At 42.2% G+C, this 16,184-nt stretch overlaps 4 pseudogenes; all 4 read left to right on the forward strand.

Annotated features, from left to right (window-relative positions):
* Positions 1 to 2,675: 2,675 nt before the first annotated feature.
* LOC124851940 lies at positions 2,676 to 3,638 on the forward strand (annotated as a pseudogene).
* Positions 3,639 to 6,934: 3,296 nt separating this feature from the next.
* LOC124851941 lies at positions 6,935 to 8,533 on the forward strand (annotated as a pseudogene).
* Positions 8,534 to 11,466: 2,933 nt separating this feature from the next.
* LOC124851942 lies at positions 11,467 to 12,533 on the forward strand (annotated as a pseudogene).
* A 2,758-nt stretch (positions 12,534 to 15,291) lies between these two features.
* On the forward strand, positions 15,292 to 16,138 carry LOC124851943 (annotated as a pseudogene).
* The last annotated feature ends 46 nt before the right edge of the window (positions 16,139 to 16,184 follow it).

Raw genomic sequence — 16,184 nt, forward strand, 5'->3', positions numbered from 1 at the left:
TGGTCTCTCGAGAACCTGAAACAGAGTTGACCTGGTTATAAAACTACAAAAATGAGTTTTCTTATGTCTGAAATCACCAAGGAACCAGGGCCTGGAATAAAAATAAATGTGAAGCATGTGTGACCTCTTTGTGCCTTCGTGAAATTATACGTACAGATTATTAGCCTGCTGGAAATGTTGGGAAAAGGAAGGTATATGCTTGAACATGCACTGTGAACATGGCCTCAAAATACGCATTCTGCTTGAAAATGTCCAGGTCTGCAGCTTTTTATTCTCTATCAAACTTTATATAAGGACAGCTTTATATGCCTTCTCTTTATTTCTAATAAGAAAACTGTTTATGAAAGTTAACAAACACTGTCTGATAAACAGCGCTTTAATAAATCCTCATGAAGGTTGTGATGTGTTGATTCAACTGTAAGATCATTTAGGAGGCTGCAGTTTGTGGTGCTGTCAAACTCGAGGGAAGTTTTGGTTATTTAAACGTCACTCTCTAAAGCAGACTCATAATAACATAAACAAATGTCAAACAAGGCCAACACATTCATATAATTCAGTTTGTGTAACACTGCAGTGGGCGGTGAATCTCATGTCATGCTATGGTTTCCTGCTCCACTCGTCATACGGTGCGTGACAGAAAATTAAGAAGCCTGAGCAAAGAGGCTGCATGGTCTACACAACGCAGAGAGCAGCAGCACGGTGATAACAGCAACGCAACAATCTCAGGTCATTGCTCATTTGGAGATCAGACTCTCAACAACTAGGTAAGTGACTTTGTTTGTCAAAATCCTTTGTTTGTGCTCTATTTAGTCTAGGTTTAGTTTTCACAACACGTTTACCTTCTTAGAAGCAGCTCCTGCAATGAAGGGGAGAGTCACAGAGGTTTAACATCTAATATAAAAGCAGTAAGATAAAAAATCTGTGGTCTCACAAACACCGTTAGAGAAAGTGTTGCCTTTATTTGTGTTCAGTATGTTGTGCCATAATGCATCAAACGTGATACCATGAAATAGTGTGCCTTTCGGCATTCAATAACTTTGGTTATCAAAATAAAATATTAAATATTAATATTTATTATGAATATTAAATAATAACTTTAATTGATTAAAGTTACCTCGGGGCACCACCCTTCAAAGGAAGGGAAAAGATAGCCAATTTATTGAATAAGTCTCATAAAAGTACTAACTACAAATTTGGAACTCTGATTAACAATTAAATTAATAACTATAACCAAAATTACCATATAGATAGTTAGCTAAGTTGAAGGATATGGAGTTCTTGACAGTGTAGAGGTTGGCAAAATTCACTTATGCAACATTAATATAGAAACATTTGTGAAAGAAAAACATTTATTATGAATATAATAAAGTATAAAAACACAAATTACTAACGGTCTAATTGCTAAACAAAGACAGGTATGTGTGTATACATGTGTATGTGTCTGTGTGAGTCAGCGTGCTTTCAAGATGGTGGCTGGAATGTTTACGACCTGTAGAGATAATGAGGTGAAGAGTTATGCGTGTGTCTGTGTGTGTGCCAAATTAGAGGAAGTTACTAGATTGGATGCAACGAAAGACTGTGCAGAGCATAACAGACTAACATTACTTTCTCAATAACTTGTACCCAAAATATCACAACACCACAAATCAAACTTATAAACATCACACAGAATCGAATAAACAGTCTTGCTTAGCCTAGTATAATTATTAAGCCCAGTTGTGTTACCCGTCCGTAGAAAGGGGAAAAAGAGTTGCTGTGCAGTTCGAAGTCCTGTGAAGTCGTCTTGCTGGTTTCTGTCTGGCTGTGTAGCTCAGTTGCTGGTTGAAGTTTTCCTGCAGGACATCGAGTCGCTGCTAGGACGTTGGTAGAGCTTGGAGGGCAAGGAGGTTTCCTTGGTGAGATGAGCTGGGAGCTGCACCTTTGTGCTCCTCTCGAAGAGTTGGATGGGAAGAGAAGATGTGAGCTGGAGAAGAGGCTCGACAGCCTTCCCTCCTGTGGAAGGATTGTAGGAAGAGGGCAGAAGAGACAGAAGAGGGGGAGACCAGGCCTTATATTGGCCCGGTGACCTCACAGGTCATGGGGTCCAGAGTGACCAATGGGAGTTGAAACCTGTGTCCCTGGGGGTTTTCACACCTCTGTGTGACGTTGATGCACTCTGGGAGACTGAGTTCCTTGCTCTGGTTTTGATGGCCCCTAGGAGACTGAGTCCTGGGGGAACATGCGGCTTCAGGCTTTTGACTGAACATGTGATACCGAAGTGTTGTCTCACAAAAAACCAGGTCCCAACAAGTATTTTCTTGTGGTTTTTTCACTTCACTCTTTTTGGATAATCTCTGTAACAAATACAGGTCAATGTGTTGTATGCAGTGTAAAAAATGTCCATCATAGTTTATACCTGAACAAAACAGATGAATGTGTTAAGTTTCTTGAGAAATGCATTAGAAGCAAGGATTAGACATTAAGGAATGTCGACATGTGACTGATCTGATGAGTAAAAGATTAGTTTCAATGTTGTGTGAAACTGGGTGCTTTTGGAAAACTCTGAAATGGAAACATGCTTGTGTTACAGTTGCGAGAGGACAGTGTGCGATGCAGCAGAGCGTGAATGAAACCAACTTACACGTTCTTATTTGACTTCTTTCACAGACACAACAAACTCCCCTCAATCGTTCATCATGAACGTGACAGACGGCTGCAGCCTCCTCAGAGGAGTATCAGTACTACCTCTTCCCAGTGGTCTACATCCTGGCTGCGTTAGTCGTGGCTCTGAAATCTATTGCTCTCTTCTGCCTTCACCTTCAAGATCACCTCGCACAGCCTTCAGCGTGGTTCATCAGCAATCTGGCCCTGGCGGACATCAGCTATCCTCTGCACTCTGCCCCTTCAGGATCCATCACCACCAACAGAAACAACTGCGTTTGGGGACGTCGCCTGCCGCATCACTGGGGTCCTGTTCTTCAACATCTACATGAGCATCTGTTTCATGACTTGTATCTGTGTGGACCGCTACATGGCTACAGTGCATCCTCACGTCTACCTGAGGCAGCTGGAGGCCCTGGCGCCTGGCCGTGAGCGGCGCCCAGTGCTGCCGGAGTGGCTATGCTGGTCTTCGCCTCCGGGGGCCTCTGAAACCAACGTCAACCAATCTGGAAGCTACAGTTGTTTCTGATAACTTCAAGCACGAGTGAGACGCGTCTGCGGTGTACAGCCCGTTGATCCTGATCTTCGGCCCCTGCTGCCCACCCTGGATCATCCTGGTGTGTTACCCGCTGGCTGTGGGAGGCGATTCCCCCAAGATCAGGACTAACACAGCCAAAAGAGCCTGAGGGTCATTTACACCATCCTGGCCATCACGCCTGCTCTGCTTCCTGCCCAACCACGTGGCTTTAATCTGTTGCACCCTCCTGATACGCATGGATGTCATCAAGAGCTGCTCCGCCACCAACCTCATCAACAACGCCAAGCTGGTCACCATGGCCCCCTCACACCTCTCAACACGTGCCTGGACTCCTGTGTTGTACTATGTCACCACCAGCCACTGCAAATGGAGGCGCTGGAAGATGACATGTGGACGAAAGTGGAGAGGAGCAAGGGTGGTTTATACGATTCTGTGTGGACTGAAAGAATTGAACCTGTAGATATATAATGTAAATATAACTCTGTTTCCTTGTCTATATATGGAACTGAGACTTTCTATATAAAAGTGTTTATTGAAATTGTCATTTTACATCAAAATAAAGGTACGGATCAAAACAGGATCTGATTTTCTTTTATCTTGCGCGGTTGTTTTGTAATGAGTCTACAGCAAGCAGACGTTAATAATCAACATTTCTCATGTTAAAGCAATGTTATTTTATATTTTACAAACTTAAACAGAAGAAATAGACCTGTGCAACGATTTAGGCTTTGAACAAATTATTGTATTTTTCCTATTTCTTTAAGTTCATTAAATAAAAGCGACAGCACAGTAACATTTTGTAGCATCTGTCATTTTAATGTCCATTCACTACAGTGTTTTACTGATATTAAGTATCTAGTGTAAGTGTAATAACCCACAGCTTCACCTGTGTGTGGGGACTGGCTGCACAGTCAGGACAAATCCAGTCACCTTCAGGGCCCGTGTTAATGAAGGTGTGAGGCAGCCCATGTGATACCCACAATCAACAGTACGAATAACTTTAACAAATGTAGAAAACTTTTATTTCCTTCCGCTCCAATACTGTGACTGCAGGATGAGACGTGGTGATTGAAAACGAAGTACTGGAGGATTTACTCTTGTTCTAAATATAACGTTACCGCTATGACTGAACACCGATGTACTGTTCTTCAGCGCGTTGAATCATGTTAACTCAAAACTCCAAGGCACCCTGAACACCACATATGAATAATGACTTTAGTTAATGACGGCAACCAAACTACGCCGAAAACCACTTTAAATAAACTACATCTCACGTAAAGTTTACGCTTTTGTTTAGCAGCTTCCTGTTAGCTTTAGCAACACCTGGTTAGCTTATCATTTGAAATGTGGGTAGCTAACAAGATTAGTTCGACCTTGACTTAAGTCAATACTAAAATAGTGTTTACATCTTAGTTTTTAACCCGTTAGTGTTTAATATATATTATAATGAAGAATAATCATCAGAATGAGGCTGAAACGATAAAAAGCGTTTCAACTTCTTACCCTTCACTGCGTTCAGAGATTATTGCGACAGAGACTTCCGGTCTGAGCCCTTCAGAATAAAAAAGTAGTCCTAAAATTTATTTATTTATTTGCTTTATAGATAGATAGACAGATACAGATGATAGATAGACAGATAGATATGTTATGTTAAGTTATTCTTCATAAATGATAATAATAACAAAGATATCATTATTACTATTACATATGACTGTGGTTTTTATATCAAAACAAGATTGTCAAAATTTAGTGTTGAAACTTCATGTTTAATAAAACTTTACATATATTCGTGAATAACTCTGCATAGAAAGTGTAAAGAAAAGGGGCCTGGTCTCGAGAACCTGAAACAGGTTGACCTGTTATAAAACTACAAAAATGAGTTTTTTCTGTCTGAAATCGCGAAGGGAACCAAGGGCCTGGAATAAATGTGAAGCATGTGTGACTCTCTTTGTGTACATCGTGGAAATTCATCGTGATAGATTGTGTAGCCTGCTGGAAATGTTGGGAAAAGGAAGGTATATGTTTGAACATGCACTGTGAACATGGCTCAAAAATCCACGATTCTGCTTGAAATGTCCAGGTCTGCAGCTTTATTCTCTATCAAACTTTATATAAGGACAGCTTTTATGTGCTTCTTCTTTATTTCTAATAAACTGTTTATGAAAGCAATAAACACTGTCTGATAAACAGCGCTTAATAAATCCTCATGAAGGCTGTGATGTGCTGATTCAACTGTAAGATCATTTAGGAGGTTGCAGTTTGTGGTGCTGGGGCTGAACTTCGAGGGGAAGTTTTGGTTATTTAAACGCCACTCTAAAGCAGACTCATAATAACATAAACAAATGTCCAAACAAGGCAACACATTCATATAATTCAGTTTGTTGTAACACTGCAGTGGGCGGTGAATCTCATGTCATGCTATGGTTTCCTGCTCCACTCGCTGGCACGGTGCGCTGACAGAAAATTAAGAAGCCTGAGCAAAGAGCTGCATGGCTCCACAACGAGAGAGCAGCAGGACGTGGGTGATAATGCAGCAGCGCAACAATCTCAGGTGTTGCTTTCACATTTGGAGATCAGACTCTCAATAACTAGGTAAGTGACTTTGTTTAATGTCAAAATCCTTGTTTATTGCTCTATTTAGTCTGGGTTTAGTTTTCACAACACGTTTAATTTTAGAAGCAGCTCCTGTAATGAAGGGGAGAGTCACAGAGGTTTAACATTCATTACAAAAGCAGTAAGATAAAAATCTGTAGTCCTGCCAAACACCGTTAGAGAAAGTGTTGCCTTATTTGTGTTCAGTATACAGCCATAATGCATCAAACGTGATACCATGAAATAGTGTGCCTTCGGCATTCAATAACTTTGGTTATCAAAATAAAATATTAAATATTAATATTTATTATGAGATAAATAATAACTTTAATGATTAAAGTTACCTCGCACCACCAAAGGAAGGGAAAAGATAGCCAATTTATTTAATAAGTCTCATAAGTACCAACTAGCAAATTTGGAACTCTGATTAACAATTAAATTAATAACTATAACCAAAATTACTAGTATAGATAGTTAGCTAAGTTGAAGGATATGGAGTTCTGACAGTGTAGAGGTTGGCAAAATTCACTTATGCAACATTAATATGAAACATTTAGAAAGAAAACATTTATTATGAATATAATAAAGTATAAAACACAAATTACTAACGGTCTAATTGCTAAACAAAGACAGGTATGTGTATACATGTGCATGTGTCTGTGTGAGTCATGAGCTTCAAGATGGTGGCTGGAATGTTTACGACCTGTAGAGATAATGAGGTGAAGAGTTATGCCAGGTTCGTGTAGCCAAATTAGAGGAAAGTACTGGATTGATGGTCAAGATCGTGCAGAGTATAACAGACTAACATTACTTTCTCAATAACTTGTACCTAAAATATCACAACACCAATAAATCAACTTTATAAACATCACACAGAATCGAATAAACAGTCTTGCTGCATTTCTTAGTAGCAATTATTAGTTCTAGTTGTGTTACTCAATGTCCGTAGAAAGGGGAAAAGAGTTGCTGTGCAGTTCAAAGTCCTGTGGAAGTCGCCTCTGTTGGTTTCTGTCTGGCTGTGTAGCTCAGTTGCTGGTTGAAGTTTTCCCAGGACACTAAATGCCATATAGACGTTGGTAGAGCTTGGAGGGCAAGGAGGTTTCCTATGAGATGGAGCTGGGACATTGCACCTTGTGCTCCTCTCTCGAGAGTTGATAAGAGAAGATGGAGCTGGAGAAGAGGCCTGACAGCCTTCCTCCCTGTGGGGCACAGAGAAGAGGGAAGAGACAGAAGAGGGCATCAGCCCATATTGGCCTGGTGACCACAGTCATGGGGGTCCAGAGGACCAATGGGGAGTTGAAACCTGTGTCCCTTGGGGGTTTTCTACACCCTGTGTGACGTTGATGCACTCTGGGAGACTGAGTTCCTTTGCTCTGGTTTTGATGGCCCCTAGAGACTGAGTCCTGGGGGAACATGGGTTTCAGCTTTTGACTGGAACATGTGATGGCCTAAGTGTTGTCTCACAAAAACCAGGTCCTTAAATAAGTATTTTCTTGTGGTTTTTTCTACTTCACTCTTTTGGATAATCTCTGTAACAAATACAGACAATGTGTTGTATGCAGTGCAAAAATGTCCATCATAGTTTATACCTGAACAAAACAGATGAATGTGTTAAGCTTTCTTGGAGAAATGCATTAGAAGCAAGGATTAGACATTAAGGAATGTCGACATGACTGATCTGATGAGGTAAAAGATTAGTTTCCAATGTTGTGAAAACTAAAAGTGGAAAACTCTGAATGGAAACATGTTTGTGTTGCTACAGTTACAGAGGACAAAAAGTGATGCAGAGCGAATGAAAACCAACTTACACGTCTAATTTGACTTCTTTCACAGACACACAAACAAACCTCCCTCAATCGCTCATCATGAATTTGACAGACGGCTGCAGCCTCCTCAGAGGAGTATCACACTACCTCTTCCCAGTGGTCTGGCATCCTGGCGTTAGTCAAGCCCACTGAAATCTGGCCGCTCTCTTCTGCCTTCACCTTCAAGATCACCTCCTCGCACAGCCTCTGAAGCGTGTTCATCAGCAACCTGGCCCCCTGGCGATTTCCGTCATCCTCTGCACTCTGCCCTTCAGGATCCACTACCACCTCAACAGAAACAACTGGGTGTTTGGGGACGCCGCCTGCCGCATCACTGGGGTCCTGTTCTTCCCCCCAACATCTACATGAGCATCTGTTTCATGACTTGTATCTGTGTGGACTGGGCTACATGGCTACAGTGCATCTCACGCCTACCTGAGGCAGCGGAGGCCCTGGCGCCCTGGCCGTGTGAGCGTGGCGCTCTGGTGCGCGCTGGAGTGGCGATGCTGGTCTCGCCTCCGGGGCCTCTGGAAACCAACGCTAACCAATCTGGAAGCCACAGTTGTTTCGACAACTTCTCCAAGCACGAGTGGGAGACGTTGGCTCAGGTGTACAGCCTGCTGACGGATCTTCGGCTCCTGCTGCCCACCGTGATCATCCTGGTGTGTTACCCGGGCTGGCTGTGAGGCGCATCTCCAAGATCAGGACTAACACAGCCAAAAGAGTCTGAGGGTCATTTACACCATCCTGGCCATCACGCTGCTCTGCTTCCTGCCCAAATCCACGTGGCGAATCTGCTGCACCTCCTGATACGCATGGATGTCATCAAGAGCGTTCATTTACCAACCTCAATAACAACGCCAAGCGGTCACCATGGCCTCGCCACCCTCAACACGTGCCTGACCCCTGGGTGTTGTACTTGAGTGTCACCACCAGCCACTGCAAATGGAGGCGCTGAAGATGACATGGTTGTGTGGATTTAGTGATAGGAGCAAGGGGTGTTTATACGATTTCAGTGGACTGAAAGAACTGAACCTGTAGATATATAATGTAAATATAACTCTGCTTCCTTTGTCTATATATGAATCGGGAGACTTTCATATATAAAAGTGTTTATTGAAATTGTCATTTTACATCAAAATAAAGGTACGGATCAAAACAGGATCTGATTTTCTTATCTGCGGTTGTGTTTGTAAATGAGTCTACAGCAAGCAGACGTTAATAATCAACATTTCATGTTAAAGCAATGCTATTTATATTTTATAAAACTTAAAACAGAAGAAATAGACTCGTGCAACGATTTAGGCTTTGAACAAATTATTGTATTTTTTCCTATTTCTTTTAAGTTCATTAATGGGTACATAGCATTAGTAACATTTGTAGCATCTGGTCATTTTAATGTCCCATTCACTACAGTGTTTTACTGATATTAAGATCTAGGTGGTGTAAGTGTAATAACTCCAATAGTCACCTGTGTGGGGGACTGGCTGCAATATCAGGATAACCAGTCACCTTCAGGGCCCGGTTACGAAGGTGCAGAGGCAGCCTATGTAGATACCTGGTCAATCAACAGTACGACCTCTGTTTTATGATGAAATAACTTTAATAAATGTAGAAAACTTTTTATTTCCTTCAGCTCCAATACCGTGACTGCAGGATGAGACGGGTGATTGAAACGTGAAGTACCGAGGATTTGATTTTGGTTCTAAATATAACGCTACTGCTATGACTGAACACTGATGTACTGTTCTTCAAAGCAAGAATCATGTCAAATTAAAACTCTGCTGAATTCTTCTGAACACTACATATGAATAAGAATTTCAAAGTTAATGACGAACTAAACTACGCGTAAAACCGCTTTAAATAAAACCATCTCACGTAAAGTTTACGTTTTGTTTAGCAGCTTCCTGTTAGCTTTTAGCACCTGGTTAGCTTAGCTAGCTTAGCTGTAGCTACAAGACTTGTTCGACCTTGAATTAAGTCACGATCAAAATAGTGTTTACATCTTAGTTTTTAACCCGTTAGTGTTTAATTATATATTATAATAAGAATTATCAATAAATGAGGCTGAACGATAAAAGCTGCCAACTCTTACTCATCTTCATCAGTGTTCAGAGCACACAGACTTCCGGTCTGAGCCCTTCAGAATAAAAGTAGCTCTAAATGTATTCACTATTTGTTTGATAGATAGGATATGTTAAGTTGTTCTTCTATAAGTCACAATAACAAAAGATATCATTGGCCATTATATATGACTGTGGTTGTTGTTATCGAAACAAGATTGTCAATTTAGTATTGAAACTTCAGAAGCTTGATAACTTACATATATTCGTGAATAACTCTTGGGTATAGAAAGTGTAAAGAAAAGGGGCCTGGTCTCTCGAGAACCGAAAACAGGTTGACCTGGTTATAAAACAACAAAAAATTAGTTTTTTTCTTACGCTGAAATCGCATGAACCAAGGGCTTGCAGTAAAAATAAAATGTGAAGCATGTGTGACCTCTTGTGCACATCGTAGTCAATCAGACAGGATTGTGTATTCGTTGGAAATGTTGGGAAAGGAAGGTATATAGCTTGAACATGCACTGTGAACATGGCCTCAAAAATCCACGCATTCTGCTTGAAAATGTCCAGGTTCAGCTTTTATTCTCTATCAAAACTTTATATAAGGACAGCTTTTATGTGCCTTCTTTATTTCTAATAAACTGTTTATGAAAGTTAACAACACTGTCTGATAAACAGCGCTTAATAAATCCTCATGAAGATTGTGATGTTGATTCAACTGTAAGATCATTTAGAGGCTGCAGTTTGTGGTGCTGTCAAACTTCAAGGGTAAGTTTTGTTATTTAAACGCTACCTCTAAAGCAGATCATTATAATATAAACAAATGCAATAAAACAACGCAACGCATTCATAATAATTCAGTTTATTATTTTTAGACTGGGCAGGGCGAATCTCATGTCATGCTATGGTTTCGATCCTTCGTCATACGGTGCGCTGACAGAAAATTAAGAAGCCTGAGCAAGAGCCGCATGGTCTACATAACGAGAGAGCAGCTGCACGGTGATACGAGCAGCAACAATCTCAGGTGTTGCTTTCAGATTTGGAGATCAGACTCAACAACTAGTAAGTGACTTTGTTTAATGTCAAAATCCTTTGTTTATTGCTCGATTTAGTCTGGGTTTAGTTTTCATAACACGTTTACCTTCTTAGAAGCAGCTCCTGTAATGAAGGGAGAGTCACAGAGGTTTAACATCTGTTGTGTCACGGCTGTCCCTAGGTGGCAGCAAAAATAGAGCGTGTAAAACAGGCACCATCTGTAGACAGTATAAATGAAAATAAAGGTTTATTGTCCGTCCACTGGCAGTCTTTTTAATTGAAAAAATACAAAATACAAAAGGCCATGAATAAACATAAAGCGTCCCAGATGAGAAAGTGGTTTCTTCACCAACAAAAGTAATCCAACCCTGCAAGGTCCTCAGTAGCTGTTCCTCCATGTAGGCGTCCTCTCTCCTACCTGGCCCCAATCCTCCTTGTGGTGCTCTCCTCTGCCCTTTATCTCAGTTTCCCAGGCCCTGCCTCAATTAGGGGCCTTAAGCACCTGCAGCTGGGTGCACGATGAGGCAGTCTGGGAGCTGTAGTCTCTAGCCTGGAGGCCATTTTGGGTTGTGGGCACTGATCTCTGGGTGAGGAATGTTTCTCTGGTACAACCTGTCCCCTGTGATGCCACACATCTAATATAAAAGCAGTAAGATAAAAACATCTATTGTCTCACAAACACCGTTAGGAGAAGTGTTGCCTTTATTTGTGTTATTTGTGATCGATCTGGATGAGTAAAAGATTAGTTTCCCAATGTTGTGACACTAAAAGTGGAAAAACTCTGAATGGAAACATGCTTGTGTTGCTACATACAGAGGACGGTGTGCGAGGCAGAAAGTGAATGAAAACCAACCTACACGTTCATTTGACTTCTTTCACAGACACACAAACAAAACACACTTCCCCATCGCTCATCATGAATGATTTGACGCTCGGCTGCAGCCTCCTCAGAGGAGTATCAGTACCACTCCCTTCCCAGCTGTCTACATCCGGCATTAGTCGTGGGTCTACTCTGGAAATCTGGCTGCTCTTCGCTCACTCTTTCAGGGATCACCTCGCACAGCCTTCAGCGTGTTCATCAGCAACCTGCCCTGGCGGACATCACAATCCCTCTGCACTCTGCCCTTCAGATCCACTACCACCAACAGAAACAACTGCGTTTGGGGACGCGCCTGCCGCATCACTGGGGTCCTGTTCTACTCCAACATCTACATGAGCATCTGTTTCAGTAATTTGTATCTGTAGGGACTGCTACATGGCCACGGTGCATCCTCACGCCTACCTGGAGTGCAGCGGAGGCCCTGGCGCCCTGGCCGTGAGCGGGCGCCTGCGCGCCGCTGAGTGGCGAAGGCTGGTCTCGGCCCTCCGGGGCCTCTGGAAACCAACGCCAACTAATCTGAAGCTACAGTTGTTTACAACTTCTCCAAGCACGAGTGGATGCCTGGTGGTGTACAGCCTGCTGATCCTGATCTTCGGCCCCTGCTGCCCACCTTGATCATCCTGGTGTGTTACCCATTGGCTGCGAGGCGCATCCCATGATCAGGACTAACACAGCCAAAAGAGCCTTGAGGGTCATTTACACCATCCTGGCCATCACACTGCTCTGCTTCCTGCTCCAACCATCGTGGTGTCTCTGTTGCACCTCCTGATACGTATGGATGTCATCAAGAGCTGCTCCGCCACCAACCTCATCTTTGACGCCAAGCTGGTCACCATGGCCCTCTTCACCCTCAACACGCAGCCTGACCCCAGCTGTACTATGTCACCACCAGCCACTGCAAATGGAGGCGCTGGAAGATGACATGGCTGTGTGGACATGTGCAGAGGAGCAGAGGTGTTTATACGATTTCAGTGGACTGAAAGAACTGAACCTGCAGACATAAATGCAACATAACTCTGCTTCCTGTCTATATATATGAACTGGAGACTTTTATATAAAAGTGTTTATTGAAATTGTCATTTTACATCAAAATAAAGGACGGATCGAAACAGGGATCTGATTTTCGTATCTTGTGCGGTTGTGTCTTGTAATGAGTCTACAGCAAGTAGACGTTAAGAATCAACATTTCTCATGTTAAAGCAATGTTACTATATTTACAAACTTAAAACAGAAGAAATAGACCTCTGTAACGATTGAGGCTTTGAACAAGTTATTTTATTTTTCCTATTTCTTTAAGTCTACAACAAAAGCGGCATATTAAAGTAATACTTTTGTAGTAGAATCTGGGTTGGCCTTAATGTCCATTCACTACAGTGTTTTACTGATATTAAGTATCTAGTGTAAGTGTAATAACTCACAGCCCACTCTGTGTGGGGGACTGGGCTGCACAGTCAGATGAAATCCAGTCACCCCTTCAGGGCCCGGTGGTTAATGGGGCTGCGTGAGGCAGCCCATGTGATACTCAACAATCAACAGTACGACTCTGTTTTATGATGAAATAACTTCAAATAAAATGAAACTTTTTTATTCTCTTCCGCCTCCACATTGTGACTGCAGGATGAGACCTGGTGATTGAAAACGTGAAGCACCGAGGATTTACTCTTGTACTAAATATAACGCTATCAAGCATGACTGAACACTGATGTACTGTTCTTCAAAGTGCGTTGAATCAGCGCCACTAAAAACTCAAGGCGTAATTCTGAACACTACATATGAATAATAACTTGTGCCAATGTGACGAAAAACCAAACTACGCTGCGAAAAACCGCTTTAAATAAACCACATCTCACGTAAAGTTTACGTTTTGTTTAGCAGTTTCCTGTTAGCTTTAGCAACACCTGGTTAGCTTGAATAGCTTAGCTGAAGCAATAAGATTAGTTCGACCTGACTTAAGTCAATGCATCAAATAGTGTTTAAATCTTAGTTTTTAACCCGGTTAGTGTTTAATTATATATTATAATAAAGAATAATCATCAAAATGAGGCTGGGAACTTATAAAAAGGTTTCAACTTCTCATCTTCATCATGTTCAGAGATACATTACAGACTTCGTCTGAGCCCTTCAATAAAAGTAGTCCGAAAATTTATTTATTTATTTGTTTTGATAGATAGATAGACAGACAGACAGACAGACAGATAGAGAGATAGATATGTTATGTTATTATTCTTCTATAATGATAATAATAAAAAGATATCATTATTACTATTACATATGACTGTGGGTTTTATATCAAAACAAGATTGTCAAATTCTAGTATTGAAACTTCATAAGTTTAATAAAACTTACATATATCTGTGAATAACTCTGCATAGAAAGTGTAAAGAAAAGGGCCTGGTCTCGAACCTGGAAGTAGGTTGACCTTGTTGGCAAACTACAAATGAGTTTTTTCTATGTCTGGAAATCGCAAGGAACCAAGGGCCTGGAATAAAAAAATTAAATGTGAAGCATGTGTGACCTCTTGTGCACATATCGTGAAATTATCGCATGATTGTGTAGCCTGGTTGAAATGTTGGGAAAAGGAAGGTATATGCTTGAACATGACTGTGAACATGGCCTCAAAAAATCCAATGATTCTGCTTGAAATGTCCAGTCTGCAGCTTTTTTATTCTCTATCAAACTTTATAAGGACAGTTTTATGTGCCTTCTTTATTTCTAATAAACTGTTTATGAAAAGCACAAACACTGTCTGATAAACAGCGCTTTAATAAATCCTCAAGGAAGGTTGTGATGTGTTGATTCAACTGTAAGATCATTTAGAGGCTGCAGTTTAGGTGCTGTCAAACTCGAGGGAAGTTTTGGTTATTTAAACGTCACTCTCTAAAGCAGACTCATAATAACATAAACAAATGTCCAAACAAGGTAATTAATATTCATACACCCAGCTTCAGCACAACACCGCAGCGGGCGGTGAATCTCGCTGTCATGCCATGGTTTCTGCTCCTTTCGTCATACGGTGCGCTGACAGGAAATTAAGAAGCCTGGAGCAAGAGCTGCGGTTCACACAACGGCAGAGAGCAGCTGCACGGTGATAACGCAGCAGCACAACAATCTCAGGTGTTGCCACATTTGGAGATCAGACTCAACAATCAGGTAAGTGATTTTGTTTATGTCAAAATCCTTTGTTTATTGCTCTATTTAGTCTGCTTAGTTTTCACAACACGTTTACCTCTTAGAAGCAGCTCCTGCAATGAAGGAGAGTCACAGAGGTTTCAACATCTAATATAAAAGCAGTAAGATAAAAATCTGTGGTCTCACAAACACTGCTAGAGGAAGTGTTATTTATTTGTGTTCAGTATTTTCTTCCGTTTTTTGATTTACCTCTTTGGATAATCTCTGTAAATAAATAAGGTACAATGTGTTGTATGCAGTGTGAAAATGTCCATCATAGTTTATACCTGAACAAAAACAGATGAATGTGTTAAGATTCTTGAGAAATGCATTAGAAGCAAGGATTAGACATTAAGGAATGTCGATATGTGACTGATTCATGAGTAAAAAGATTAGTTTCCAAATGTTGTGTGAAACTAAAAGGAAAAACTCTGAATGGAAAATATGTTTGTGTTGCTCCAGTTACAGAGGACGGTGTGCGAGGCAGCAGCGTGAATGAAAACCAACTTACACGCTCATTTGACTTCTTCACAGACACACAAACAAACCCCCCCTCCTCGCTGCTCTATCATGAATGTGACAGACGGCTGCAGCCTCCTCAGAGGAGATATCAGTACTACCTCTCCCAGTGGTCTACATCCTGGTTAGTCGTGGTCTACTTGGAAATCTGGCTGTTCTCTTCTGTCTTCACCCCTCTCAAGATCACCCTCGCACAGCCTTCAGCGTGTTCATCAGCACCTGGCCCTGGCGGACATCGTCATCCTCTGCACTCTGCCCTTCAGGATCCACTACCACCCAACAGCAACTGGGTGTTTGGGGACGCCGCCTGCCTCGGTATCACTGGGGTCCTGCTCTTTTCCAACATCTACATGAGCATCTGTTTCATGACTTGTATCTGTGTGACTGGGCCACATGGCCACGGTGCATCCTCACGCTACCTGAGGCAGCGAGGCCCTGGCGCCTTCTGGCCGTGAGCGTGGCGCTCTGGTACGCTGGGAGGGCGATGCTGGCCTCGCCTCCTCCGGGGCCTCTGGAACCAAAGCCACCAATCTGGAAGACACAGTTGTTTGGGAGAACTTTCCAAGATGAGTGAACACGCCTGGCGGCGTATAGCCTGTTGAGCCTGATCTTCTGCTCCCTGCTGCCTCCATCATCATCCTGGTGTGTTACCCATTGGCTGTGAGGGCGATCTCCAAGATCAGGGACTAACACAGCCTAAAGAGTCAGTGGAGGGTCATTTACACTATCCTGGCTACCGCGCTGCTCTTGCTTCCTGCCCAACCACGTGGTGTGTATCTTGCTGCACCTCCTGCGACGCATGGATGCCATCATGGTCTGCTCCACTCGCCAACCGCATCCACGACGCCCAGGCGGGAAGCTCGCTCATGGCCCTCTGCCACCCCCAACACGTGCCTGACCTCCCAGAGCAATTATCGCCACCAGCCACTGCAAATGGAGGCGCT

Source organism: Hippoglossus stenolepis, chromosome 6 (assembly GCF_022539355.2).
Source record: "Hippoglossus stenolepis isolate QCI-W04-F060 chromosome 6, HSTE1.2, whole genome shotgun sequence".
Classification (NCBI taxonomy): Eukaryota; Metazoa; Chordata; class Actinopteri; order Pleuronectiformes; family Pleuronectidae; genus Hippoglossus; species Hippoglossus stenolepis.